The sequence below is a fragment of the Sus scrofa genome, chromosome 3 (genome assembly GCF_054392235.1).
Source record: "Sus scrofa isolate SSC_HxYL_T2T_F1_AM1 chromosome 3, Sscrofa_HxYL_maternal_Yorkshire_Landrace_v2.0, whole genome shotgun sequence".
In the NCBI taxonomy this organism is placed as follows: Eukaryota; Metazoa; Chordata; class Mammalia; order Artiodactyla; family Suidae; genus Sus; species Sus scrofa.
The window spans coordinates 141,619,994-141,633,575 of NC_139385.1; positions in this window are offsets into that span (position 1 = coordinate 141,619,994).

Consider the following 13,582-nt stretch of genomic DNA (forward strand, 5'->3'; position numbering starts at 1 on the left):
TCTAAATAGATTTATAGTTTGAATTTTTTGTATATGAATCTTAGATCCATTTGTAGTTTGTTCTGTTGTAAACTGTGGAGTAGAAATACAATTGATTTTATTTTTTCCTGGATTACTGCCTTACTGTATTTAAGACGGTTTTATTCTTTCTTAAATAATGTATGTTTTAAAATTACTTATATTTCTTCACTAATATGATATGGCATATAATCATATATAATCCTTTTATTCATTTGGATCTGTTTCTGAAATTTCTACTCATTTATACAGATTTGATCAACTCATGTACCACTAAAACAATTTATTATTTATCATACTTTTATTACATGGTTCAATATCTGAAAAGATTATGTCTTAGTTTGTTCAGTTACTGTAATAAAATACCATAGACTGGTGACTTAAACAACAGGTGTTTCTCACATTTCAAGAGGCCAGAAGCGCAAGATGGAGATGCTGGCAGATTTGACTTCTGGTGAGGAATTGCATCCTTATTCAGAGGCAGCGACTTTCTTACTGTACCTTCGCATGTTGGAAAGAGAGTCCTGGTCTCCTCTTGTAAAGCACTAGTCTCATCATGAGGGCTATCCTCTCAAGACCTGATAAAAACCTAATCATCTCCCGAAGCTCCCACTTCCTCACACCATCATCTCGGGGTGAGGAATTCAACATATGAATTTTGAGGGAGATGCAGTGTCTGTTACAGACTAGTCTCAATATGTTTTATTTTTTATGATTTTTATTTTTTCATTATAGTTGATTTACAGTCTTCTGTCAATTTCTACTGTACAGCAAAGTGACCCAGTTGTTTGTATATATATTTTTTCTCCCATTTACCTCCAGCATATTCCATCACAAGTGACTAGATATGATTCCCTGTGTTATACAGTAGGATCTCATTGCTTATCCCCTCCAAATCCAAAAGTTTACATCTATTAACCCCAGTCCATCCCACTCCCTCTCCCTCCCCCTTAGCAACCACAAATCTGTTCTCCAAGTCCATGAGTTTCTTTTCTGTGGAAAGGTTCATTTGTGCAATATATTAGATTCCAAATCTGTAATATCATATGGTATGTCTTTCTCTTTCAGACTAACTTCACTGTGTATGAGAGTCTCTAGTGCCACCCATGTTGATGCAAATGGCATTGTTATTTTTTATCGCTGAGTAGTATTCCATTGTGTATGTATACCACATCTTCGTAATCCATTCATCTGTCAATAGACATTTAGGTTGGCCATTGTGAATAGTGCTGCAACAAACACATGGGTGCGTGTATCTTTTTCAAGGAAATTTTTGTCCAGTTATATGCCCAAGAGTGTGATTGCTGGGTCATATGGTGATTCTATATTTAGTTTTCTGTGGTACCTCCATACTGTTTTCGACAGTAGTTGCACCAATTTACATTCCCACCAACAGTGTAGGAGGGTAGCCTTTTCTTCGCAGCCTCAAGAGCATTTGTTATTTGTTGACTTGTTAATGATAGCCGTTCTGACAGGTGTTAGGTGGTACCTCATAGTAGTTTTGATTTGCATTCCTCTAATAATGAAAGATGTTGAGCATTTTTTCACGTGCTTATTGGCCATCTATATATTTTCTTTGAAGAAATGTCTATTCAGGTCTTTTGCCCATTTTTCAATTGGGTTGTTGGTTTTTTTGATGTTGAGTTGTATAAGTTGTTTGTATATTTTAAAGGTAAAGACTTTGTCAATTGCATCACTTGAAGCTAATTTCTCCCATCCTGTAAGGTTGTCTCTTTTTTTTATGATTTCCTTTGCTGTGCAAAACTTGTCAATTTGATTAGGTCCCATTGGTTTATTTTTGCTTTTATTTCTGTTGCCTTGGGAGACTGACCTAAGAAAACATTTGTAATGTTGATGTCAGAGAGTGTTTTGCCTATGTTATCTTCTAGGAATTTGATGGTCTCTTGTCTTATGTTTAAGTCTTTAAGCCATTTTGAGTTTATTTTTGTACATGGTGTGAAGGTGTGTTCCAGTTTCATTGATTTACATGCTACTATCCATTTCCCAGCAATGCTTGCTGAAAAGACTGTCTTTTTCCCATGTTATATTCTTGCCTTCTTTGTTGAAGCTTAACTGACTATAGGTATCTGAGTTTATTTTTTATTTATTTATTTATTTATTTGTCATTTTGCCATTTTCTTGGGCCGCTCCTGCGGCATATGGAGGTTCCCAGGCCAGGGGTCGAATCGGAGGTTTAGCCACCAGCCTACGCCAGAGCCACAGCAATGCTGGATCGGAGCCGCGTCTGCAACCTACACCACAGCTCACGGCAATGCCGGATCATTAACCCACTGAGCAAGGGCAGGGATCGAACCCGCAACCTCATTCCTACTCGGATTCGTTAACCACTGCGCCACGATGGGAACTCCTGGTATCTGAGTTTATTTCTGGGTTCTCTACCCTGTTCCATTGGTCTGTATGTCTGTTTTGGTACCACTATCACACTGTCTTGATTACTATAGCTTTGTAATATTGCCTGAAGTCTAGGAGAGTTACGCTTTCTGCTTGGTTTTAGTTCCTCAGGATTGCTTTGGCAATTCTGGGTCTTTTATGGTTCCATGTAAATGTTTTGATTGTTTATTGTAGTTCTGTAAGAAATGTCATGGGTAATTTGATAGGGATTGCATGGAATCTATAGATTGCTTTGGGTAATACGGCCATTTTTACAATATTAATTCTTCCAACCCATGAGCATGGAATATTTTTCCATTTCTTTGAATTCTCTTTAATTTCCTTCATTAATGTTATATAGTTCTCAGCATGTAAGTTTTTCACCACCTTCGTTAGGTTTGTTCCTAGGTATTTAATTTTTTGGGGTGTGATTTTTAAAGATATTGTATTTTTATATTCCTTTTCTAATATTTCATTATTAGGATACCAATTCAACCAATTTCTGAATTTTAACCTTGTATCCTGCTACTTTGCTGAATCCATTGATTAGTTGTTGAGTAACTTTTGTGTAGAGTTTTTAGGGTTTTCTATGTATGGTATCATGTCATCTTCATGGAGTGGCAATTTTACCTCTTTTCTTCCAATTTGGATAGTTTTTATTTCTTTTGTTTGTCTGGTTGCTGTGGCTAGGACTTCCAATACCATGTTGAATAAAAACGGTGAGAGTGGGCATCCTTGTCTTGTTCTAGATTTTAGTGGGAAGGCTTACAACTTTTCTCCATTGATTATTGTGTTTGCTGTTGGTTTGTCATAAATAGCATTAATTATGATAAGAAATGGTTCTTCTGTACTCACTTTGGTAAGGGTTTTGTTCACGAATAGATATTGGACCTTGTCAAATGCTTTTTATACATCTATTGATATGATTATGTGGTTTTTGACTTTTTTAGAATCTTAACTTGTGTATGATGTTGATTGATTTGAGTATTTTGAACCATCCTTGTGAACCTGGGATAAACGCCACTTGGTCATGGTGTTTGATATTTTTTATATGTTGTTGGATTCCTAAAATTTTGTTGAGAATTTTTGCATCTGTGTTCATCAAATATATTGGCCTATAAGGTTTTTTTTTTTTTTTTGGTAGTATCTTTGGTTTTGTTATTAAGGTGATTGTGGTTTTATACAATGTCTTTGGGGATGTTCCTTCTTCTTCAATCTTTTGGAAAAGTTTAAGAAGGATGACTATAAGTTCTTTGTATGTTTGGCAGACTTTGCCTGTGAAGCCATCTGGTCCCGGACTTTTGTTTGTAGGGACTGTTTTTATTACATATACAATTCTGTTTTAGTGATCACTCTATCCAGTTGATCTATTTCTTCTTGATTCAGTTTTGGTAGGCTGTAAGTCTCTAGAAAGTTGTCCATGTCTTATAGGTTGTCAGTTTGTTGGCATATAGTTGTTCATAGTATTCTCTCTCTGTCTTTTTTTTTTTTTTTTTTTTTTTTTTTTTGTATTTCTGCAGTATCCATTGAGATTTCTCCTTTGTCATTTCTTCTTTTGTTTATTTGGGTTGTTTATCTCCTCTTCTTGGAAGAGTCTGGCCAGAGGTTTGTCAATTTTGTTTACCCTTCCAAAGAACCAGGTTGTATTGATTTTTTCTATTGTTTCTTGAATCTCTATTTTATTGATTTTCTCTCTGATCTTTATGATTTCCTTCCTCTGCTGACTTTAGTTTTGTTTGTTCTTCTTTTTCTAATTCATTGAGGTGGTGGGTTAAGTTGTCAATTTGAGATTCTTCTTCTTTTTTGAGGAAGGCCTATATTGCTATGAACTTTCCTCTAAGCACTGCTTTGGCAACACCCCATAGATTTTGAGTGGCTGTGTCTTGATTATCATTTGTCTTGAGGTATTTTTTAATTTCCTTTTTGATGTCCTCATTGACCCATTGGTTTTTGAGCAGCCTGTCTTTAGTCTCCATGTAGTCAGTTTTTTCTCATTTCTTTTCCTGTGGTTGATTTCCAGTTCCCGCCATTGTGGTCAGAGAAGATACATGAAATAATTTCTGTATTCTTAAATTTGTTGAGGTTAGTTTTGTGTCCCCGAGTGTGGTTAGTCCTTGAGAATGTTCCATGTGCTCTTGGAAGGAATGTATATTCTGATTTTTTTTTTTTTTGGATGTAATGTGCTGAAAATGTCAATGAAGTCTAACTTTTCTATTGTGTCATTTAGGATCTCTGTTGCCTTACTGATTTTCTGTCTAGAGGATCTGCCTATTGATGTGAGTGGGGGGTTACAGTCTCTTACTATTATTGTAATCTGAACAATTTCTCCTTTTATGTCTGTTAGTATTGGTTGTAGGTATCAGGGTGCTCCCATACTGGGGCATGTATATTGACAATTGTAATATTCCCTTCTTTAATGGGTCCTTTTATCATTAAATAGTGTCCTTCTTTGTCTTTCTTTATGGCCTTTGTTTTGAAGTCTATCTTGTGTGATATATGAGTATTGCAACTCCTGCTTTCTAATCTTGTCAATTGGCATGAAATATCTTTTCCCATCCCCTTACTTCCAATTTATGTGTCCTTTACCCTATGGTGAGTCTCTTGTAGACAGCAGATTGTAGGCCTTTACTTTTTTTTTTTTAATCCAATCAGTCATTCTATGTCTTTTGATTGTAACATTCAGTCCATTGATATTTAAGGTAATTATTGATAAATATGTATTTATTGCCATTTTAAATCTTGTTTTCCAGTTGATTATGTTTCTCCTTTGTTCCTTTCTTTTTTTTGGTTGGATGATTTCCTTTGTTTTATGCTAGTGTCCTTTTCTTTTTGTGAATGCAATGTTTGGTTCTGATTTGTGGCTTCCCAATTGTTCAAGTATGTTACCACCTTCCTATTTCTATTTGCTTTAGCCTGACAGTCATATAGGCTGGCACATATTATTTAAAAAAAAAGAGTCTAGATTTTTTTATGGAGGTTCTCTGTCTAAGGGTTGAAATGGAACTGTAGCTTCTGGCTTACACCACAGCCACAGCAATGCCAGATTTGAGCCACATCTGTAAACTACACCACAACTTACTGCAACACTGGATCCTTAACCAACTGAGTGAGGGAAGAATCAAACCTGTGTCCTCATGGATGCTAATCACATTCATTTCTGCTGTGCCACGATGGGAAATCCATGTCAATATGTTTTAAAGGATTTACTATTTTCTGCTTTTATTTTTCATTATTACTTTCATCTTTTGAAATATATTTTCTTGCATGCTTTGTTTTGAGAAAAGAGGAGTATTCTTATCTTTCTCCTTGAACTGGAAATTGAACCAGTTAATTTATATTTTCTATATTTTTTGTGAATGTTTGTCTTAGGACTATGTATTTTCTACTGGACATTGCTTTATCTGCAGTCCAGAGATACTGAAATAAGTGGTGTTTCATGTTGTTATATTCCAGATATTTTACAAATTCCATTGGATTTTCTTTCCAGTTTAGGAGTATTTTCCCACATCAAGAATTAAGCATATTATTGGTTTTTGGCTCTATAATAAATTACTGGTTTTATCATATTGCAATTAGAGTATTCTAGACCAAAATACATTTCAACTCATTTAAATCTATATGTGTATGTGTGTATGTGTCTGGTATATTAGTGTCAATTTTTATGAATGGTTGATGTTATTTGATATAAATATTTTCTATTTTTATGCTATAGGTTTTGAAATACCTGTTAGATTTACTTTTTATTGAGATCTTCCATATTTTTATATTTTTTATTTGACAAAAAAACATGAATAAAGTTATCCATTTTTCAGTGTGCTTCTGTTTTGGTTTCTAATCAATGGTATTTCTATAGGTGATATTAATGCTCAGTTTGTTGGTTCATACACACCCAAAGTCCTATAAGTTTATCTTGAACTGTAACTTTCTCTTCATCAAGAAACTATTTACTCATGTCATATGATTTATACATTATGCAACTTTTGGTTTGTATTCAGGGATTTCTGCTATTAACATAACAGTGCTTATTTTTATTTGAATTTTTCCTTCCTTTTTTATATTTTCAAATGTTGCATAATTGATTACTTTAGTAGTGTTTAACAAATACAGACTAAAGTTGGGTTTTTGCTTAGTGAACCAATCTGAATTTTTTTTCTTGTCTGTTTTAGTATGTTAGCTTGTTAATATCTATATACTTACTGCTGCAACTGATACAAATGGTATTCATTCTGTCCTAATATTATTTTATCCTGTCTTACAGATTCAATGTATTTTTTCTCATCTTTAACATTGTCAAGGAATATAAAATGCTCTCTTACATAACCATGATTTCTAAAATTTTATCCTTATTTCCTCTAAAGATAGTAACAAAATCTATGAGTTCTTATGCTTAAGGTGGAATGTCACCTTTTAATTAATTGAATAAGAATATAACCAAGGAAAGTTTCTTGAACCAGATATTATTTCTTTAATTTTTTTCTTGTTTCTACATTATCTTTTAGCATTTAGAGTTGTAGCAGAGAAAATGGTTTATTGTTAGTTTTCTTTTATTTTTTCTATTTTTCAGAATAATTGAAAGAATCTAAATTTTGTTCCTTGCAACTTTATTAGCTTACATCTCTGCTCAGATTGTTTTGTTTCAGTGTTCTTGAAGATACAATGTATCTTCTCAATAAAAAGCATTGATTTTTTTTTAATTTCAAAAAAGTTGTTTTGCTAATATGCTTCCTACTTCAGAGTCTATTGTTGTACATACTTTGTTTTGTAACCTTCAATTTTCTCTTAAGACCTGTAATGCCTAGATACGGTAGCAACTAGTGATATATGGCTACTTTAATTTTGAATTAACTAAAATTAAAAATTCTATTATTTTATCTCACTCTCAACTCTTCAGGTGATCCACAGCTCTGTGTCTAGAGAAAGCTGTATGGGCCAATGTAGCCAAGGATATTCCCATCACAGAATTTCTATTGGATAATATTGATATTCCTTTAAAAAATGTTCTACATTAACATTTTCTTCTTCTCATTTTATCATTGCTAAGCTCCATGCCCATTATTATGTTTTCACAGAGTGAATTTTATATTTGAAAACTTGAAAAGTAAACAAGTAAGTTTTTTTTTGAGACTGAAAATTTCAAAGTGGTTGTAGAAAAAAAAATAACTGCTAAGGATGTGTTAGAGAGAAAAGTATGTCAGCTGTCATGTCTTGCTTTTACCTTTAGGATTTTTGTCTTTTCTAAAACAACATGCCCAAGATTGTCTCAAAGAAAATTATGAAGTGATTTATGTTTGTCTCTGCAGCTCTCAGCTCTTCCTTGTGTGTATTTTTCTTTACGTTACATGTGGTGTTTTTGCTTCCCTCTACCTTTCATTTCTCTCTTATTTCCTGTTTGTATCAAGTTAAGATCTTACATCAATCATCTACATCTTAGTGGGGTAAGTAAGAAACATTGTTATTCTAAATCTCTTCTGTGCATGGTGTGACAGTTAATTTTACGCATTGACTTGGCTGGATCACAGGGTGCCCAGATCCCTGATGAAGTGTTATTTCTGGGAGTGTCTGTGAGGGTGTCTGACGAAGAGATGAGCATTTGAACTGATGGACTGGGTCAGGTGGTGTGCCTTCCCCAATGTATGTGGACGTCTTCCAATCCCTTGAGGGTCCGAATAGAACGAAAAGAGCTGAGGACATTTGAGTTCTTCCTCTGCTTGACTGCTCAGCTGAGAAACACCTTCACCTGCCTCATACTCCTGTCTCAGGCCTTCAGACCTGTGGTTAAATCTGCACCATCTGACCCCTGCTCAGACCTCTGAACCACATCAGTGGCTTCCCTGGGTCTCCAGTTTGCAGAGAGCAAATCATGTTCCTCCTTAGCCTCCATAACTGCAGGAGTTGATACCTTATTTTGTCTATTTCATCCATATCTATCAAATCTAATCTATATCCTCATGATTCTGTTTCTCTGGATAACCCTGACTAATAGTCATGGGAAAATGAAATGACTTTAATCACTGAGTAAATGAGGAAGTGGGAAATACGGTAACTATGACTCAAAAGGCCAATATACCTGTTCAGTATTTATACAACCGCAAACATGTTAAAACCTCAACAATAAAAGAGAACACTGGGGGGGGGGTTGTAGTAATACCACGTAATTTTGGTTTTTGCTTAACAACTGAGAAAAAAGAGAATTTATCAAAATAAGCTTTATTGGGAGTACACTTATTTGCTCTCCACATGGGCCAAGCTCTGTGTAAAGGTAAAAAGAAAAATGAAGTTGTCTCTGTGCTTGAAGAACTCATAGTCCTTTAGCAGAGGCTGACAACTAGCATGGGAATTTATTCCTCCTGGTTTTCCTTAGAATTTTTGATCAGCTTGCAGATAAAGAGTGTATAGCCCTCCATCCATGAAGCTTGATTTTTGGAGGTTTAGAAAGCATGTGCAGCCTTCTTTTTATGTGCCTTTCACTTTTGGGCAGAGAAGTCTTCTGAAATCCTTCCTATGTTGTTATAACCTATCTAAAATATTCATGAAATTGCCCCTTTCTTCCCTATTAGGTGATAGAGTTTATATCACAAAATGTTATAGAACAAATTATTCATATGAACCTCCTGTTTTCCTGGAAAATAGGGGGCTGAGTTTCAAGGAGTTACCAAGATTTCCTGGAGAGGTCCTCTTGCACTGTGTTTCTGGGAAATGATCAGAGTATTTAATCAACCTTAAGGAGAAATAATAATCTCAGTGCAGAATTTAATAATGCAGACTCTTCTCCAGTGTAGCAGGGAAGTGGATAATGCTCAGAAGATGGACCTGAATTAGGTGCTTCTGGAGCAGCAGAATGCCATGTTCGCTATGTGGTGATAATGGTTCCCATTCATGGAAAACTGCACACAAATGGTTATAACTCATACGTATTTCCAAGTATCCTATCGTATGATTTCCTAACTACATTTAATTGATTTAGAAACTCAGGCTCAGGGAAGTGAAATGATTCTCCCAAAGTCACACAGTTTCTATTTAACCACCTCTCCCTGTTTCCACCCACATCCTTGTATTTGCATTCTGGAACCCTCTGATGCTGCAATGGATGCTCTCAGGCCTCCAACTACTACTTTTCTACACACGGTGTCTTCAAAAAAGTGGACACAAGGAGAGCAAAGATGTCTCCCATTTCCTCGTGCAAAGGCATGTCCCCAGGCATCAAAGGAGCTTTCTTATCACCTGGAGAGTGAGCACTAACAGGTCTGCGAGGGAGGTTTGGGTGCAAATATTTATTCTGATGCTCTTGACTTCATGGGCTAAGACCCTCAAGAAGACTCCCAGTCCAAGTTCTGTGGTGTCTCTGTGCTTTCCCCTGGCAGGAGTACTTGAGTATTATCTCTCTCAGTAAATTTTAACATCTAACGTTGTTTCTGTAGAGTATATGACACCCAGAGAAATTCAATCACGGTAGCCTGATTAAGTGGATTCAAACTTTTTAGCATTCCCAATGCTGATAGAATTTGGAATTTCAGATTTTATGAACATATTACTGATCCTGAAAGAGATTATGGAGCAGTGGCAGAAACAAATACGTCTACAATTTATCATCATACGAAGTAATAAGTGAGTTACCAGCAATATACACGGACAGCAATTTACCACAGTGCGTCCTACATGGAGAGTCATTGCCGAGCTCTGGTTTTCAAATTGGCGTCCTGAAATTTTTTTTTAACAAGTTGCTCTGTGTCCCATTTTTGTTCTCTGTACATGTCTATGCACCAAAGACATCAAGGCTTTGTTCACTGGCTCCTCTTAAGAAGAATGACTGTGGCAGTTAATTTGATGTGTCAACTTGGCTGGGCCATGGGGTGCCCACATATCTGGTTAACTATTATTTTGGATGTGTCAGTGAAGTTATTTCTGAATGAGATTAACACTTTTCTGACTTAATAAAGCACCTCCTTCTCCCCTGTGGGTGGGCCTCTTCCAATTCCTTGGAGGGTCCTGGATAAACAAAAAGTGGGGTCAGGAAGAATTCCCTCCCTCGGCCTAATTTCCAGCTGGGACATAAGGTTCTTCCACACTAGGACTGGCGTTTCCACCATCGGCTGTCCCAGGTGCCCAGCTTGCAGAGAGCAGAGTATGGCACTTGTCAGCCTCCATCACCATGTGAGCCAACTCTACATTATATATATGTGTTTCCTAATGGTTCTTATTGATGGAGAACTCAGGATTATGCCACAATCTTTAGTTTTGACTTCTTGGCTTCCCCTAACCACAAGTCTAAGCCAGTTTGTGGGAGCCCCCTACTCACTTGAGAAAGAGAAATCTGAAAATAGGGCTTAAAACACTGACTACCACCAATCTCCTGGCCCCTCCAGTTACTAGCTCTGTGATACAGGGCACAATGATTACCTGCACTTCAGTTTCTTCCTCTGAACAATAGAGATTCTAATAATGCTTACCTCTTAGAATGAATACGCAGATTGAATGCATTCAGTGTGTAAAATGCTGAGGACAATGTACGGCCCGTGGTTAGATACTATTAGGAAAAGAATCCAGAAGGAAAGTCTGGAACCTTGAGTAAAGACAAGACTCAAAGGAGGGATTTGACAGGAGACTCAACAAGAGGAGCCTGTAAAGAGAAGAAATAGCTAAGACCAGAAAGGAAATAAAGAATTAAAAAAAAAAAAAAAAAAAAGAACAGAGTCCTAGTATGTAGGGGAATGAAAACATTTGAGAGGAAAGAGTGTTGCAACGGTAACACATACGGCAAAGAGACTGGCCTGGGTGAAGGCTGGAAGCAGACTGGTGAGTAGGGGAGCACGGAAGACTCTGATGAGTGACCAAAGGTTCCAGGGGTGTGCTGGCACTGGGACACTCATTTGTGGGGGCTGGAGAGGGAGGGTGGTTGGGAATTAAAGGGACGAGATAGTCAAGGTAGGGTTTCCATGATTCTAGGCGAAGGAGGGGAGGCTCCTGGTGAAGCAGAGGATGAAGAGAGGGTGTCTGACTGTGCTTTATCTGCTTCTGAAGGCCAGTTATGATGAAGAAGATCATCCATGAAAATATATCTGGACGGAAAGTATGCAGGTGTATGTTCTAAATCCAAGAGTTCCTAAAAGTAAGAGCCAGTGCCTATCAGTTAATTTATCCATATCTTTATTTAAAAAAATAGTTTTGAGAGCCCACCGTGTGTCAGGCACTCTTCTGGCACTTAGCTGTATTAGTAAGCCAAAAGCAAGGTAAAACCAAAGCACCCAGAGCCTCTTGGCTCTATGACCAAGATGAAGAAAACTCCCAAACCAGTAGAATTTCCAGACATGTTTTAGGAGGTTTAAATTTAGGATGGTAAGTGCTTTGATATTCATAAGGACCAGGTATTTCATCAGAATTTTCCTTATCCTAAAAAATAAAATAAAATAAAAACAGGGGTACATATAGTTGCCTTCTTAACTTCCAGGGAGGTGGTTAACAACCCTCTGGAATGGAATTTTTTTGTAAATGATAAATGACTAAGTAAGATTATTAGGTTTTTGTTTTATGATGACAACAACAGTGATAAATAAAGAGACCAGAGTCCAGGGCCCACAGCTTATTGCACAACATGGTCCAGTGGAAAAAGTAATAATGCAGACATTAGAATAACATTTTCAGTCCAAGCTCTGCCCATTGGCTGTGTGACCTCGGCTTCATGGATATGTGTCATGTTTTCCTGTTGTCCAGCATTGGGACTTCTTCCTTGTTTGGGGCATTCCCTTTGCCATGAGTCTTAAGAAGAGTCAGAGTCACTTCCTATCAGAGAAGAAGAACTTCATAGGTTGTGCCCTGTCTCGCCTGCCCTGAGCCCTTGGCACAAGGGGGGCTTGTGTGGCTCACCTGTGTCCATGGCAGCCATGAGAGCAGGTGGGTTCCAGCAAGATGAGCAGTGGTGGTGTGCAGGAGTGATGGCATTAAGATCCCCATCCTGCCACGTGTGTGCCAGAGGTGCAAGCTCTGGGCAGTGCTGTGCACCCCTTCCTCTGCACATGTGGTCCAGGGTGTGGTGTCAGGTACAGCTCTCAGACTGCTGCTCCTGGCCACCTGGCAGTCCCTTGATCTACTGTTATCCTCTTAATAAACTTGTTCTCTGCTTATACGAGGCACAGTCAACTTCTATTGATAGGAAAGTTAAAACTCTCCTGAATGATACCCTTGGATTAATCCTCATCCTCTCTGAGCCACAGCTTGTAAAGTGGGGATTATACTAGTAACATCTCTGTTGTAGGGTCAGAAGTCCTTATATGGAAACATCTCATTTCCTAAGTTGCTTCGTTAAGGGAAGAGAGGACTTTTGGTTTCATTTAGTTTTTGTTTGTTTGTTGGGATTTTGCCATTTTTGTTTGTTTTGTTTTATTTTGTTTTGTTTTTAGAATTCTTGCCGTCCCTTTGTTCTGTCACGTTTTGCAGTCAGGCTCTGAATCACAGCTGATGTAATGCGTTTGACTTAAACAGGATCCTGTAAAAAGAGGCCTTTTCTCAGCAGCTGCGAGTCTCTGAAGTTTCCCAAGAGAAATTCTCCGTTTGGCTGCTCATCCAAATCTCATCTCCACACTCTATGCTGGGAATGCAATTAAAACCTTTCTTGTGAGAGTCCCTGGGGCACAGGGAGGCCAGAGGCATGAAGGTGTGTGCGGGAAAGATAACGGGGGACGAGGACGGGACGCCAGGGACCCTTTCCTGAGCACTTACTATGTTCCAGGCCCCATGACAGGGCCTTTGTGTACAGATTTTATGCCATCTTCCCTTAGACAACCAGATCCATCTAAGAAGAGCTTGGCTATTTTGCCCACTGTCTCAATACTTTCCACAACCCCAGTGCCTATCAGAAAATGAGCATTCACGCATTTGAAGGAATGAATGATTGAGTCAATGCAAAGGCAGCATTTGGGGATAAGGATCCCCAATCCCCAAGCTGCAAAGGATTGAAAGACAAAGTAATTCTATGAAGATCACAAGTGCAGCGCGAGACGAGAAGCAAGGTGTGCCTCACTGGAAGGTTCTGTATTTTGTGCCACCCCACAGTATCAGTCCAAAGAGATGTGAGCAGAAGAGCTCAAGGTGAAAGGCACGGAGGTGATAAGGAAGTAGGACCCTCTTTATGCTCAAAATCAATGCACAGCTTGAAGGACAGGCTTGCAGACACAGCCCT